Source organism: Manis pentadactyla, chromosome 13 (genome assembly GCF_030020395.1).
Source record: "Manis pentadactyla isolate mManPen7 chromosome 13, mManPen7.hap1, whole genome shotgun sequence".
Lineage (NCBI taxonomy): Eukaryota > Metazoa > Chordata > Mammalia > Pholidota > Manidae > Manis > Manis pentadactyla.
In genome coordinates this window covers 75,408,478-75,425,025 of record NC_080031.1, presented here as the reverse complement: position 1 = coordinate 75,425,025, position 16,548 = coordinate 75,408,478, and the positions used below count along the sequence as shown (strand labels likewise).

Genomic DNA, 16,548 nt, shown 5'->3' with positions numbered 1-16,548 from the left:
AAGCATCTGAATCAAGAAAAAAATGTTACTATTCTTCCAAGGGTATCATTTTGTCTCTTTTCAATCATTAAGTCCACAAGGTAAAACAATAAACTGCCTTCAAACTATCAATTAGTATGCATATTTTATGCTTTTTAGAAGTGGAGTCATCCTATCAATTGTGCTTTCTTTTAATCTCTTTGGTTATGATGATTATTTAATACTACTTTTCTCAATGTCACTAAATATAATAACTACTTAAGTGTTCATCATTGTATTCATTTCCAGTTTGTGCTTGCTGTATGTGTCTTTTGGTTAATGTAGATATGAATTCCTATTGGTAATGCATAGAATGACTGTGTCATGTCTAAGTGAATGTCCAGGATGCCAGGCTAATGGGATGCTCCCAACTGCCTCCACACCACAACCATATTCCAGAAGGTATGATGCAGAAGGAGTGAACTCCTGACATGTGGTGACGTATACTTTAAGTTTCATATCCCTTTGCCTCAGACATTGCCCAGAACTTAATTTTATGTTCATACCTAATTTCAATGGAAGCTTTTCATAAAAAAATGTCATGAACAGCACATGAAAATCATAGCACTAGTGATGTGTTGTGTATATCAGAACATGTATTGTGAACAACATATTGCAGCATTGGGAAAAGCACAGTACTTAGGTAGCCTTAGCCCCATGGACCTTTGGAAGATAATACTTGGGCACACTGGCTGTTGTCAAGAAGAAAGAAAAATACTAGGAGACAGTCTTTTCTCCACTCTTCCACTCCTGCAATTTCCAATTATATGTAAGCGTACGAGAGGTAGGAAAACATAATTTATACATACATAATAAAGAAAAAAAGGGATATCAGCCTGAACACAAGAGTCTGGGTTTCATATCTGGGCAAAGTTGTGAACATTGAGATTCTGATTGTGCTTCCAATTGCCAAGAAATCATAGAAAAGTAAGGTCACCCATCATCTAGGAAACATAAGTAGCAAGATTGTTTTCTATAGTGTAGACTCATTCTGGCTCCTGGATACCCAGATTGTACTAATTACATTGGATACTGTTTAATAAAGAACATTGCCGATGCAATATGCTTTTTAAAAAAATGTTAAATGATATTGTTAGTATTCTTTTATGCAGGCTTTCCAGTTAGGACATCTGATTTTTAAAATTCTGTTTATTAATATAGCCAAATAAATGTTCTTAGTCACTGCCCAAATAAACCATACAATTGAAGCATATTCTGCAATACAGCCCTATCACTAGTCCTAAATCACTACAATACTAGATTAATGTGAATATAAATCCCCATTATAGAAAGGGTAAAATTTGGTAACAATGCCATAGAACTAAAGAGAAAACTCTCTCTAAAATATACACAAATATATTTAATTTGATATAAATATTGCAATTCCAAGGACTTTTCCCAGATTTACTTTTATGTCTTTCTAAGGCTGTATATGATGGCATTCAAGTCGGAGGCACCACGGTGTAAAATACAGACAAAATATTATCTAGAAGTGATGTCAACTTATAAGTTGGCTTCAGGTAGGTAACAAAACCTGTTGAAATAAAGTCACAACAAAGAAATGAGGGAGGCAGGTGGAGAGGGCTTTGGACCTGCCCCCTAGGGAGGAGATTCTGAAGACAGCAGAAAAGATGAGCACATAGGAATATAAAATAAAAAGTAAACAAAATGGGGAGATGCTTGTAGTAAATTCAGTCACTGATGCTTCATTTATATTCATTACAGAATTTGAGATAAAATTAATTTGAGACCAGTAGAAAGATTAAAGATGGCAGTGTAAGAGGAAAGACAGAGGCTTCCTCCTAAAACTGGATACAATTAGAAAATTTAATTGGTGCAACTAATCCTGAGAGAGTAACAGGAAAGAAGATGGTGTCAGATTGCACACACATGGAGAAAAGAGCAGATCTCAATGAACGTGGTAACGTACCAGAGCTGTGGCTCCATGGGACCCAGCCCCTCTCCCACAACAGCTCACTAGGGGGATGAGGAGAAACTGATCAGGAAGGGAGTGGAAGGCTTGGGACTGCTGAATACCAAGCTCTGGAGAGCTGCGCTGGGAGCACAAACCTACATTTCATGGTGCTTTCATGAGACTCGCATGAATACCAGGTTGGAAAGTTAATACAGGCAGAGTTCCTGGGGAGACTGGGATTCCAGCTGCTTGTGGAAAGCAGGGATAAATATCTGGCTGCTCTTGGACAAAAACATACCTGTGTGACTGGCCCACTGGCTCAGGCAGTTGAGACAGGCACAGCAGCCAGGAGGCAGAGAACACCTCTTTCCTCCGCCCAAGTACCACTATAGCTCCTCTGCTATCCCCAACATTGCTTCAGGGGCAGAGCAACTACAGAATACAGCTTCTGGACACTGGAGGGCGCCATATACAAACATGAAATGCCAAAGGAACCTTGTCCAGAGTAAAATTATTAATACAACTCCCAAGAAAGATTTAAATGATACGGACCTCGTGATTCTTCCTGAAAGTGAGTTCAAAATAAAAATTATCAACATTCTAATGGAGCTACAGAAAGACATCCTAGAACACAGGAATGAATTCAGGTCAGAGATCCAATCGTTGAAGAGCATGATGGAGGGTATTCAAAGCAGGTTGGATAAAGTGGAGGAGATAATAATTGAAATAGAAACTAGAGAAGACGAAAACAAAGAAACTAAGGCACAGAGAGGAAAAAGGACCTTTAAGAATGAAAGAATATTGAGAGAACAGTGTGATCAATCTAAGTGGAACAATATTTGCATTATAGGGATACCAGAAGAAGAAGAAGAGAGAGAAAAGGGGATAGAAAGTGTCTTTGAGGAGGTAGTTGCTGAAAACTTCCCCAATCTGGGGAAGGACATAGTCTCTCAGGCCATGGAGATCCACAGATCTCCCAATGCAAGGGACCCAAGGAAGACAACACCAAGACACATAGTAATTAAAATGGGAAAGATCATGGATGAGGACAGACTGCTAAAAGCAGCCAAAGGCAGAAATAAGATCACATACAAAGGAAAGCCCATCAGGATAATATCATACTTCTCAGCAGAAACCTTCCAGGACAGAAGGGAGTGGCATGATGTATTTAATGCCATGAAGCAGAAGGGCCTGGAACCAAAATTACTTTATCCGGAGAGATTATCATCCAAATTTGAAGAAGGGATTAAACAATTTCCAGATAAGCAAAAGCTGAGAGAGTTTACCTAGCACAAACCATCTCTGCAGTCTATTTTGGAGGGACTGCTATAGATGGAAGTGTTCCTAGGGTTGGATAGCTGTCACCAGAGGTAGTAAAATCATGATAGGGAGGGTGGAGCAGCTGATTGCAAGGGAAATGCACAATTAAATTGACCATCCCTAAAGTAAATCAAGGGATAGACAAAAAAGTACAGAATTTGATACCTAATATATAAAGAATGAAGGAGGAAGAAAAAGGAGGAGAAATAGAAAAAAAACTTTAGAATGTGTTTAACAGCATACTAAGTGAGTTAAGTTAGACTCTTAGATAGTAAGGAAAGTAACCTGGAACCTTTAATAACCATGAATCTAAAGCCTGAAATGGCAAGAAGTACATACCTATTGAAAATCACCCTAAATGTAAATGGACTGAATGCACAAATAAAAAACTTAGAGTCATTGAATGGATAAAAAAACAAGACCCATCTATATGGTGCTTACAAGAGACTCACCTCAAACCAAAAAAACATGCACAGACTAAAAGTCAAGGGATGGAAAAAGATGTTTCATGCAAACAGTAGGGGGAAAAAAGCAGGTATTTCAGTACTAGTGTCAGACAAAATAGACTTCAAAACAAAGAAAGTAAGAAGTGACAAAGAAGGACATTACATAATGATAAAGGGCTCAGTCCAACAAGAGGATATAACCATTATAAATATAAATGCACCCAACACAGGAGAACCAGCATATGTGAAACAAATACTAACATAACTAAAGGAGGAAATAGAATGCAATGTATTCATTTTAGGAGACTATAACACACCATTCACTCCAAAGGACAGATCCGCCAGACAGAAAATAAGTAAGGACACAGAGGCACTGAAAAACACACTAGAACAAATAACCTAATAGACATTTATAGAACTATACATCCAAAAGCAACTGGATACACATTCTTCTCAAGTGCACATGGAACATTCTCCAGAGTTGACCACATACTAGGCCACAAAAAGAGCCTCAGTAAATTCAAAAAGATTGAAATTCAACCAACCAACGTTTCAGACCACAAAGGTATGAAACTAGAAATAAATTGTACAAAGAAAGCAAAAAGACTCACAAACACATGGAGGCTTTACAGAATGCTCCTAAATAATCATTGGAACAACGAACAAATTAAAATATACAACAAGGATTACATGGAAACAAATGACAACAGCACAAAGCACCAACTTCTGTGGGACGCAGCAAAAGCAGTCTTAAGAGGAAAGTATATAGCAATCCAGGCATATTTTAAAAAGGAAGAACAAACCAAAATGAATATTCTAATGTCACAATTATCAAAATTGGAAAAAGACGAAATGAGGTCTAAAGTCAGCAGAAGGAGGGACATAATAAAGATCAGAGAAGAAATGAATAAAATTGAGAAGAATAAAACAATAGAAAAAATCAATGAAACCAAGAGCTGCTTCTTCAAGAAAATCAACAAAATAGATAAGCCCCTAGCCAAACATATTAAGAGAAAAAGAGAATCAACACACACCACCAGAATCAGCAACTAGAAAGGAAACATCACAATGGACCCAACAGAAATACAAAGAATTATTAGAGACTACTACGAAAACCTATATGCTAACAAGCTGAAAAACCTAGGGGAAATGGACAAATTCCTAGAAAAATACAACCTTCCAAGACTGACCCAGAAAGAAACAGAAAATCTAAACAGATCAATTACGAGCAAAAAATTGAAATGGTAATCAAAAACTACCCAAGAACAAAACCCCCGGGCCGGACGGATTTACCTCACAATTTTATCTGACATACAGAGAAGACATAATACCCATTCTCCTTAAAGTTTTCCAAAAAGTAGAAGAGGAGGGAGTACTCCAAAATTGATTCTATGATCCAAACATCACCCTAATACCAAAACCAGGCAAAGACCCTACCAAAAAAGAAATTTACAGACCAATATCCCGGATGAATGTAGATGCAAAAATACTCAACAAATATTAGCAATCCGAATTCAAAAATATATGAAAAGGATCATAGACCACGTTCAATTGGGATTCATCCCTGGGATTCAAGGATGGTACAAGATTCGAAAATTCATCAACATCATCCACCACATCAACAAAAAGAAAGACAAAAACCACATGATCATCTCTGTAGATGCTGAAAAATCATTCGACTAAATTAAACATCCATTCATCAGAAAAAAATCTCAGCAAAATGGCTGTAGAGGGTAAGTACCTCAACATAATAAAGGCCATACATGATAAACCCAGAGGCAACATCATACTAAACAGAGAGAAGTTGAAATCTTTTCCACTGAAATCAGGAACAAGACAGGGATGCCCACTCTCCTGACTGTTATTTAACATAGTACTGGAGGTCCTAGCCATGACAATTAGACAAAACAAAGAAATACAAGGAATCCAGATTGGTAAAGAAGAAGTTAAACTGTCACTATTTGCAGATGACATGATACTGTACATAAAAAACCCTAAAGACCCCACTAAAAAACTACTGGAACTGATATCAGAATACAGCAAAGTTAAAGGATACAAAATTAAAAAACATAAATTTATGGCTTTCCTATACACTAACACTGAACCAGTAGAAAGAGAAATCAGGAAAACAATTCCATTTTCAAATGCATCAAAAAAAATAAAATACCTAGGAATAAACCTAACCAAAGAAGTGAAAGACCTATGACCTCAAAACTAGAGGACACTATTAAGAGAAATTAAAGAGGACACTAAGAAATGAAAACTCATCCCATGCTCTTGATAGGAAGAATTAATATAGTCAAAATGGCCATCCTGTCCAAAACAATATACAGATTTGATGCAATCCCTATCAAATTACCAAAAACATTCTTCAATGAGCTGGAACAAATACTTCAAATATTCATATGTAAACACAAAGGCCCCGAATAGATAAAGCAGTCTAAAAAATGATGAATAAAGTGGGGGAGATCTCATTCCCTAAGTTCAAGCTTTACTACAAAGCCACAGTAATCAAGACAATTTGGTACTACCACAATAACAGAGCCACAGACCAGTGGAACAGATTAGAGACTCCAGACATTAACCCAAACATATATGGCTAATTTATATTCAATAAAGGTACAATGGACATACAATGGGGAAATGACAGTCTCTTCACCAGATAGTGCTGGCAAAACTGGACAACTACATGTAAGAGAATGAAACTGGATCACTGTCTAACCCCATACACAAAAGTAAATTCAAAATGGATCAAAGACCTGAATGTAAGTCATGAAACCATAAAATTCATAGGACAAAACAAAGGCAAAAATCTCTTGGACATAAAGATGAGCGACTTCTTCATGAACATATCTCTCCTGGCAAAAGAAACAAAAGCAAAAATGAACAACTGGGACTATATTAAGCTGAAAAGCTTCTGTACAGCAAAGTACACCATCAATAGAACAAAAAGGTACCCTACAGTATAGTAAATGGGAGAATATATTCGTAAATGACAGATCTAATAAAGTCTTGATATCCATAACATATAAAGAACTCATGCACCTCAACAAAAAAAAAGGAAATAATCCAATTAAAAAAGGGGCAGAGGAGCTGAACAGACAGTTCTCCAAAGAAGAAATTCAGATGGCCAACAGACACATGAAAAGATGCTCCACATCGCTTGTCATCAGAGAAATGCAAATTAAAACCACAATGTGATATCACCTTACACCAGTAAGGATGGCTACCATCCAAAATACAAATAACAACAAATGTTGGCGATGTTGTGGAGAAAGGGGAACCCTCCTACACTGCTAGTGGGAATGTAAATTAGTTTAATCATTGTGGAAAGCAGTATGGATGTTCCTCAAAATGCACAAAATAGACTTACCATTTGAACCAGGAATTCCACTTCTAGGAATTTACCCTAAGAATGCAGCACTCCAGTTTGAAAAAGACAGGTGCACCCCTATGTTTATCGCAGCATTATTTACAATAGCCAAGAAATGGAAGCAACCTAAGTGTCCATCAGTAGATGACTGGATAAAGAAGATGTGGTACATATACACAATGGAATATTATTCAGCCATGAGAAGAAAACAAATCCTACCATTTGTAACAACATGGATGGAGCTAGAAGGTATTATGCTCAGTGAAATAAACCTGGTGTAGAAAGACAAGTGCCAAATGATTTCACTCATATGTGGAGTATAAGAATAAAGAAAAACTGAAGGAACAAAACAGCAGCAGAATCACAGAAACCAAGAATAGACTAACAGATACCAAAGGGAAAGAGAATGGGGAGAATGGGAGTGTAGGTTGGAGAGGAAGAATGGGGTTATTATGATTAGCATGTATATTGTGGGGGGTGGGGGACAGGAGAGTGCTGTTCAACACAGGGAAGACAAGTAGTGATTCTACTACATTTTGCTATGATCACATGACTTTTCTTTCATTTTTGTTAATATCGTGTAACAAGTTGATTGATTTACAGATATTCAACCATCCATGAATACTTGGGACATCTCATTTGATAGTAGTGTATGATATTTTAATGCATTGTTCATTTTACTTTGATAATATTTGTTGAAGTCTTGCATCTATGCTCATCAAAATTACTGGCTTGTAATTTTCTTTGTGGTTTACTTTTGTTTTGAAATCAGTGTAATAACGGCCATGTTAAATGAGTTTGGAAGTTATTTTTTTAACTTTTAGGAGTAATTTGAGAAGGATAGCACCAATTCTTTTAATCTTTGGTAGAATTCACTTCTAAAGATTTTTCATGCTGTACTTTTTTCAAACTTTATTATTGTAATCAGTGTATTCATATTTTCTATATCTTCATGATTCATTTGTGGAAGATTTTATGACTCTAGCAATTTGTCTATTTCTTCAAGGTTTACCAATTTGTTTTTCTGTGGTGTAATTTATAAGTCTTACTCTTTCATTTCTGTTTATTTATTTTGCCTCTCTCTCCCTCTCTAGTTTTGATAAGCCTGGCTATAGTTTTAAAAATTAATGAACCAGTTGTTACTTTTACTGATCTTTTCAATTGATTATTCTATACTCTTTTTTTTTTCATTTATTTCCATTGAATGTTTATTACATCCTCCTTTTTACTAACTTTTGGATTTTTATTTCTAGTTACTTTATGTGTAAAGTTAATTTGATTATTAGGATTTTATGTGTTTTTTGAGACAGGACTAAATCGTTACCAGCTTTCTTCATAAAAGCATTTTTGCTGCATACCATAGATTTTCAATGTCTTTTTCTATTTTCATTTGCCTCAAGGTATTTAAAAATTTCCTGATTTCTTTATTAACTGGTTATTTATTTAGTCGTGTGCAGTTTAATTTCCATGTGTGTGGAGTTTTTTTCCATTTTTCTTTGTGTAATTGATTTCTAGTTCCATACTTTAGTAGCAGGAAAAGAAGCTTGGTATGATTTCAACAACATTGAATATATTGAGAGTTCTGTTATGGCCTAACATGTAATCTAATCTGGAATATGTTTCATGTACACTTGAAGAGAATGTGCTTTTTATATTTTAGGATGAAATGCTTTGCATATATGTTTTAAGTTCATCTAGTATAATGTGTTTTCTATGTCCAATATTTCTTTATTGATTTCTCTCTGGATGATTCATCCATTGGTATACGTGTGCATTAACATCTGTTATCTTTTGATTGTATGATAAACACTTTATCCTTCAATTCTTAAGGACAAATTTGTCATGTATTGTTTTCTAGTTTTGAAGATCTTTTGCTTTTTGTACTTTGAATATATCATGCCATTCCCTTCCAGCCTGAAAAATTCCTGGTGAAAGATGTTTATTCTTTATAAATTTTGACAATTTAGTTATAATGAGCTTCAGTGTATGTCTCTTTGGTTTCATCCTCTTTGGAGCATATTAGGTTTATTGGATTTTTTTTCATTTTACTTCACTGATATTTTTCATTATTTCATATAAATATACTCATTGTACTATATAGGTTTCAAGTATACAATATAATGATTTTACAACTTTATGTATTAAATCTCACTACAATCAATGTAGTTACCATCCATCACCAAAGTTATTATGCTGTTATTAACTATATTCTTTATGCTGCATCTTTCATCCCCATGACTTAAGCATTTTAAGATTAGAAGTTTGTACCTCTTTATCCCACTTGCCAACTTCACCCATCTGAACCAACTCTCATCTATGGCAACCACCAGTTGTTTTCCTGTGTATTTATGAATATATTCCTGTTTTGTTTGTTAATTTACTTTGTCACCTAGGTTCCAAATACAAATGAAATTTTATGACATTTGTGTCTCTCCATCTGACTTATTTTAATTAGCATAATACCCTCTAGTACCATTCTTGTTTTAAAAATGGCAAGATGTCATGTATTTCTTTCTTCCTTTCTTTTTTATTGAACTTTAGCCAATATACAATAATAAATTGGTTTCAAGCTTATAATACAGTGATTTGATTGTTGTCTACATTAAATACTTATACTGACTAGTGTAGCACTTGGTATCTGTCAACATAGAAAGATGTTACACAATTATTGACTATATTCTCTATGATGTATTTTCATCCCATGACAAATTTACATTATGATTGAGATTTTGTGCCTTTCAATCTACCTCAATTATTTCATTCATCCACCCCAATCCTTCCTACATGGTAATCACCAGTCAGTTCTCAGTGTATATGAGACTACTGCTGTTTTATTTATTTTGTTTTGTTTTGCTTTTAGATTCCACATATAAGTGAAATCATATAGTATTTGTCTTTCTCTGACTGGCTTATTTCACTTAGCACAATACTTTCTATGTTTATCTATGCTGTCACAAATAGCAGGACTTTTTCTTTTCATGGCTCAATAATATTTCATTGTAAGGGGGACCCTCCTACACTGCTGGTGGGAATGTAAATTAGTTCAACCATTGTGGAAAGCAGTATGGACGTTCCTCAAAATGCTTAAAACAGAAGTACCATTTGTCCCAGAAATTCCACTTGTAGGAATTTACCCTACGAATGCAGCACTCCAGTTTGAAAAAGACAGATGCACCCCTATGTTTATTGCAGCACTATTTACAATAGCCCAGAAATGGAAGCAACCTAAGTGTCCATCAGTAGATGAATGGATAAAGAAGATGTGGTGCATATACACAATGGAATACTATTCAGCCATAAGAAGTAAAAAAATCCTACCATTTGCAGCCATGTCGATGGAGCTAGAGGGTATTCTGATCAGTGAAATAAGCCAGGCAGAAAAAGACAAGTATCTAATTATTTTACTCATCTGTGGAGTATAAGAACAAAGCAAAAACTGAAGGAACAAAACAGCAGCAGAATCACAGAACCCAAGAATGGACTAACAGTTTCCAAAGGGAAAGGGACTCGGGAAGATGGGTGGGAAGGGAGGAATAAGGGTGAAAAAGGGGCATTATGATTAGCACACATATGTAGGGTGGGGAACACAGGGAAGGCAGTATAACACAGAGAAGACAAGTAGTGATTCTGTAGCATCTTACTATGCTGATGGACAGTGACTGTAATGGGGTATGTGGTGGGGACTTGATAATAGGGAGAGTCTAGTAACCATAATGTTGCTCATGTAATTGTACATTAATGATACCAAAATAGGAAATAATAACAATAGTATTTCATCATATATATGTACTACATCTTTTTTATCCGTTCATCTATTGATGGACACATTGGTTGCTTCCATATAATTCCTACTGTAAATAATTTACAAATAAACATAGGAATGCTTATATCTTTACAAATCAGAGATTTTGTTTTATATGGGTAAATTCCTAGAAGTGAAATTACTGGGTCACGTGGTATTTCAATTTTCAGTTTTTTAAGGAAACTCCATATTGCTTTCCATAGTGGCTGCATGAATTTTCATTCCCAGAAACAGTATAAGAGGGTTCCCTTTCCTCCACATCCTCACCAACACTTGGTATTTCTTGTGTTTTGGATTGTGGCCATTATAACTGAAGTGAGGTGATATTTCAATGTGGGTTTACTTTGCATTTTCATGATGATCAGTGATGTGAAGCATCTTTTCATGAAATTGTTGGCCATCTGTATATCTTCTTTGGAAAACTGTATATATAGATCCTATTCCAATTTTTAAACTATGTTACTTTTGTTGTTTTTGGCTCATGAGATTTTATATATTTTGGGTGTTAACCCTTATCAGATATATCATTTGCTAATACATTTTCCCATACATCAGGTTGCCTTTTTGTTTTGTGATGGTTTCCTATGCTATATAGAAGACTGTTGGTTTGATATAGCCACACTTGTTTGTTTTGCCTTTGTTTCCTTTGCCCATGAGAGACTTACTCATGCTTAAGCTCAAGGGATTTTGCCTGTGTTTTCTTTGAGTTTCATGTTTTAATGTCCTACATTTAGGTCTTTATTCCATTTAGAGTTTATTTTTATTCATAGTGTTAGTAATTCACTTTCATTTCATTTCTTACACAAAGCTGTCCAATTTTACCAATTCCATTTGTTGAGGAGACTATCTCTTTCCCATTCAATATTCCTGCCTCCTTTGTCATATATAAACTGACTAAATAGTCGTGGGATTATTTATGGGCTCTCTAGTCTATTCCATTGATCTGTGTCTTTTCATGATTTAGTACCATATCTAAGTCACTGTATCTTTGTAGTATACATCGAAACCAGGCTGTGTAGTACCCTCAGTTGTATCCTTTCCCAATATCACTTTGGTGATTTGGGGTATTTTTACTTCTATATAAATTTTAGCGTTATTTGCTCCAGTTCATTAAATATGTATCTGGTATTTTCATAGGTATTACATTGAATCTGTAAGTTGCTTTTGGCAAGATGTCCATTTTGATAATTTTAATTCTCCCTATCCATGAGCATGAGATAGTATTCCATTCATTTGTGCCTTCTTCAATTTCTTTCATCTGTGTCATGGTTTTTAGAGGACAGATTTTTCACCTCTTTGGTTTGGTTTATTCCTATGTATTTTTTTCTCTGCAACTGAAAATTGATTTTTTTCCTGATTTCTATTTCTATTATCTTTTTATCAGCCAATAGGAGTGTGACAGATCTCTGTATATTTCTTCTGTATTTTGCAACTTTGCTGGATGCATTTAATAATGAAATATTTGGATACTTTAGTTTTTTATCTATTTAGACAAGGTTTTGTTGCCCAGACCAGGGCCTCAGCAGGGGGTCCTGGATATGAGCATAAAAACCATAACAATAATTTACAATTTTTTTTAAATTTTATTTTATGATTAATATAAAATTACATGAAGGACATTATGTTTACTAGGTTCCCCCCTTCATCAAGTCCCCCCTGCATACCCAGTCACAGTAACTGTCCATCAACATAGTAAGATACTGTAAAATCACTACTTGTCTTCTCTGTGTTGCAGAGCCCTCCCCGTGCCCCCCACATACTATACATGTTAATAGTAATGTCCCCTTTATTTTTCCAGACCTAATCCCTCTCTTCCCACCCGTCCTCCCCAGGCTCTTTCCCTTTGGTAACTGTTAGTCCATTTTTGGGTTCTGTACTTCTGCTGCTGTTTTGTTCCTACAGTTTTCTTTTGTTCTTATACTCCACATATGGCTGAAATAATTTGGTACTTGTCTTTCTCCGCCTAGCTTATTTCACTGAGCAAAATAGCCTCTAGCTCCATCCATGTTGTTGCAAATGGTAGGATCTGTTTTTTTTCTTATAGCTGAGTAATATTCCATTGTATATATGTACCACATCTTCTTTATCCATTCTCTACTGATGGACACTTAGGTTGCTTCCATATCTTGGCTACTGTAAAGAGTGCAGTGATAAACATAGGGGTGAATCTGTCTTTTTCAAACTGGAGTGCTGCATTCTTAGGGCAAATTCCTAGAAGTGGAATTCCTGGGTCAAATGGTATGTCTGTTTTGCACATTTTGAGGAACCTCCATACTGCTTTCCACAATGGTTGAACTAATTTACATTCCCACCTGCAGTGTAGGAGGGTTCCCCTTTCTCCACAGCCTCGCCAACATTTGTTGTTGTTTGTCTTTTGGATGGAAGCCATCCTTACTGGTGTGAGGTGATACCTCATTGTAGTTTTAATTTACATTTCTCTGATAACTAGAGATGTGGAGCATCTGATCATGTGTCTGTTGGCCATCTGAATTTCTTCTTTAGAGAACTGTCTATTCAGCTCCTCTGCCCATTTTTTAATTGGATTATTTGCTTTTTGTTTGTTGAGGTGTGTGAGCTCTTTATATATTTTCGATGTCAACTCTTTATCGGATCTGTCATTTATGAATATATTCTCCCAAACTGTAGGATATCTTCCTGTTCTGTTGATGGTGTCCTTTGCCATACAGAAGCTTTTCAGCTTGATATAGACCCATTTATTCATTTCCCTTACCCGGGGAGATATGCTCAAGAAGAGGTCACTCATGTTTATGTCTAAGAGATATTTGCCTATGTTTTTTTCTGAGAGATTTATGGTTTCATGACTTACATACAAGTATTTGATCCATTTCGAATTTACTTTTGTGTATGGGGTTAGACAGTGATCCAGTTTCATTCTCTTACATGTAGCTGTCCTGTTTTGCTAGCACCATCTGTTGTAGAGACTGTCATTTCCCCATTGTATGTCCATGGACCCTTTACCGAATATTGGTTGACCATATATAGGTTACAATTTTTAAGACAGAATTATTAAGGGTTTGATGGAGGGGATTGTGCATTTGACTCTTATGTAAAAATTGGATTTGATAATAAGTTCAACCACACTACTTGGTGATTAAGAGGCCAACATATTTTATACCTATGTATTATTACACCATATGATGTGAGTGAATAAAGGTAAGGTATCTGCTAGTGTATTCTTTTTTTTATAAAATAGAACCATATATATGAGGGAAAAAGATGGCAGAGTAGGAAGGCAAGGGCAAAAACTCCCTCTAAACACATACAGCCAAGGAAGTAGCTATACCAAGTACACCTAACTCTGAAAATGACCTTAAGACTGAAGAACAGGCCTCCTATACCTGGTGAGAAAGAGAAGACCACACAGATAAGAGTAAAGAGGCCTAGCCATTCTTAATCAGAAACCCAGATTTTCCCCAATCTCTGTCCACAGACAGGAGTCAGAGGAATAAAGTGGGCTGGGATAGGTGCTCAGGAAAATAGCATTCCTGGCCCTGGTGACCAGATCTTGGAACATGAGTGCACATTGCATTAGATTCTGTTGATTATCGGGGTTGAACCTCAGAGAGAGTTGGAGCACTCTAGGAGGCTGAGACTCCTGCATCTTTTGAAGAACAGCTATGCTCCACTGGACCCTCTGAGACCTAACAGAGTATTGGAAATTTGAAAGAATTTCCAACAGTGTGATGGTTGCCAGAGGTGTGAAGTATGGATGGAGCTTTCTCTACAGGAAAAAGAGCAGGTGGACAACACTTCCCAACCCTTCCCTAAGCACAGTAGGGAAAGATCGAGGACAAGGAAAGAGTTATAAAGGCAGCTAGAGAGAAAAAGGTCACCTATAAAGGGAAACCCATCAGGCTAACATCAGACTTCTCTACAGAAACCCTACAGGCCAGAAGAGAATGGCATGATATATTTAATGCAATGAAATAGAAGGGCCTTGAACCAACGATACTGTATCCAGCACTACTATCATTTAAATATGATGGTGGGATTGAACAATTCCCAGACAAACAAAAGCTGAGGGAATTTGCTTCCCACAAAGCACCTCTACAGGACATCTTACAGGGACGTCTCTAGATGGGAGCACTCCTAGAAAGACCACAGAACAAAACACCGAACATATGAAGAAGGATGGAGTAGGAATAAGAAGGGAGAGAAGAAAGAATCTCCAGACAGTGTATATAACAGCTCAATAAGCAAGCTAACCTATGCAGTAAGATACTAAAGAGGCTAAACTTGAACCTTTGGTAACCACGAATTTAAAGCCTGCAATGGCAATAAGTACATATCTTTCAATAGTCACCCTAAATGTTAATGGACTGAATGCACCAATCAAAATACACAGAGTAATAGAATTGATTAAAAAGCAAGACCCATCTATATGCTGCTTACAAGAGACTCACCTCAAACACAAAGACATGTACAGACTAAAAGTCAAGTGATGGAAAAACATATTAAGGCAAACAACAGCAAGAAGAAAGCAGGGGTTGCAGTACTAATATCAGACAAAATTGACTTCAAAACAAAGAAAGTAACAAGAGATAGAGAAGGACACTACAGAATGATAAAGAGCACAGTACAACAAGAGGACATAAACATTCTAAATATATGTGCACCCAGCAGAGGAGCACCAGCATATGTGAAACAAATACTAACAGAACTAAAGGGGGAAATAGACTGCATTGCATTCATTCTAGGAGACTTCAACACACCACTCACCCCAAAGGATAGAGCCACTGGGCAGAAAATAAGTAAGGACACGGAAGCACTGAACAACACAGCAGAGCAGAGTGAACTAATAGAAATCTACAGAACTCTACATCCAAAAACAACAGGATAAACATTCTTCTCAAGTGCACATGGAACATTCTACAGAATAGACCACATACTAGGCCACAAAAAGAGCCTCAGTAAATTCCAAAAGATTGAAACTTTACCAACCAACTTTTCAGACCACAAAGGCATAAAACTAGAAATAAACTGTACAAAGAAAGCAAAAAGCCTCACAAACACATGGAGGCTTAACAAAACGATCTTAAATAATCAATGGATCAATGACAAAATCAAAATGGAGATCCAGCAATATATGGAAACAAACAACAACAACACAAAACCCCAACTACTGTGGCATGCAGAAAAAGCAGTCTTAAGGGGAAAGTATATAGTTATCCAGGCATATTTAAAGAAGGAAGAACAATCCCAAATGAATGGTCTAATGTCACAATTATCGAAACTGGAAAAAGAAGAACACATGATGCCTAATTTCAGCAGATGGAGGGACATGCTAAAAATCAGAGAAGAAATAAATAAAATTGAGAAGAATAAAACAGTAGCAAAAATCAATGAAACCAAGAGCTGGTTTTTCGAGAAAATAAACAAAATAGATAAACCACCAGTCAGACTTATTAAGAGGAAAAGGTAGTCAACACAAATCAACAGAATCAGAAACGAGAAAGGAAAAATCAAGATGGACCCCACAGAAATACAAAGAATTATTAGAGAACACTATGAAAACCTATATGCTAAAAAGCTGGGAAACCTAGCAGAAATGGACAACTTCCTAGAAAAATACAACCTTCCAAGATTGACCCAGAAAGAAACAGAAAATCTAAACAGCCCAATTACCAGCAAAGAATTTGAAGTGGTAATCAAA

The 16,548-nt window shown here is 36.1% G+C and overlaps 1 protein-coding gene across 1 annotated transcript in view; it reads right to left on the bottom strand.

The window, feature by feature from the left end:
- Nucleotides 1-16,548, bottom strand: part of LOC130680240 (putative olfactory receptor 14L1) — a 152,210-nt gene that overhangs the window by 117,689 nt on the left and 17,973 nt on the right. The window lies entirely within an intron of this gene.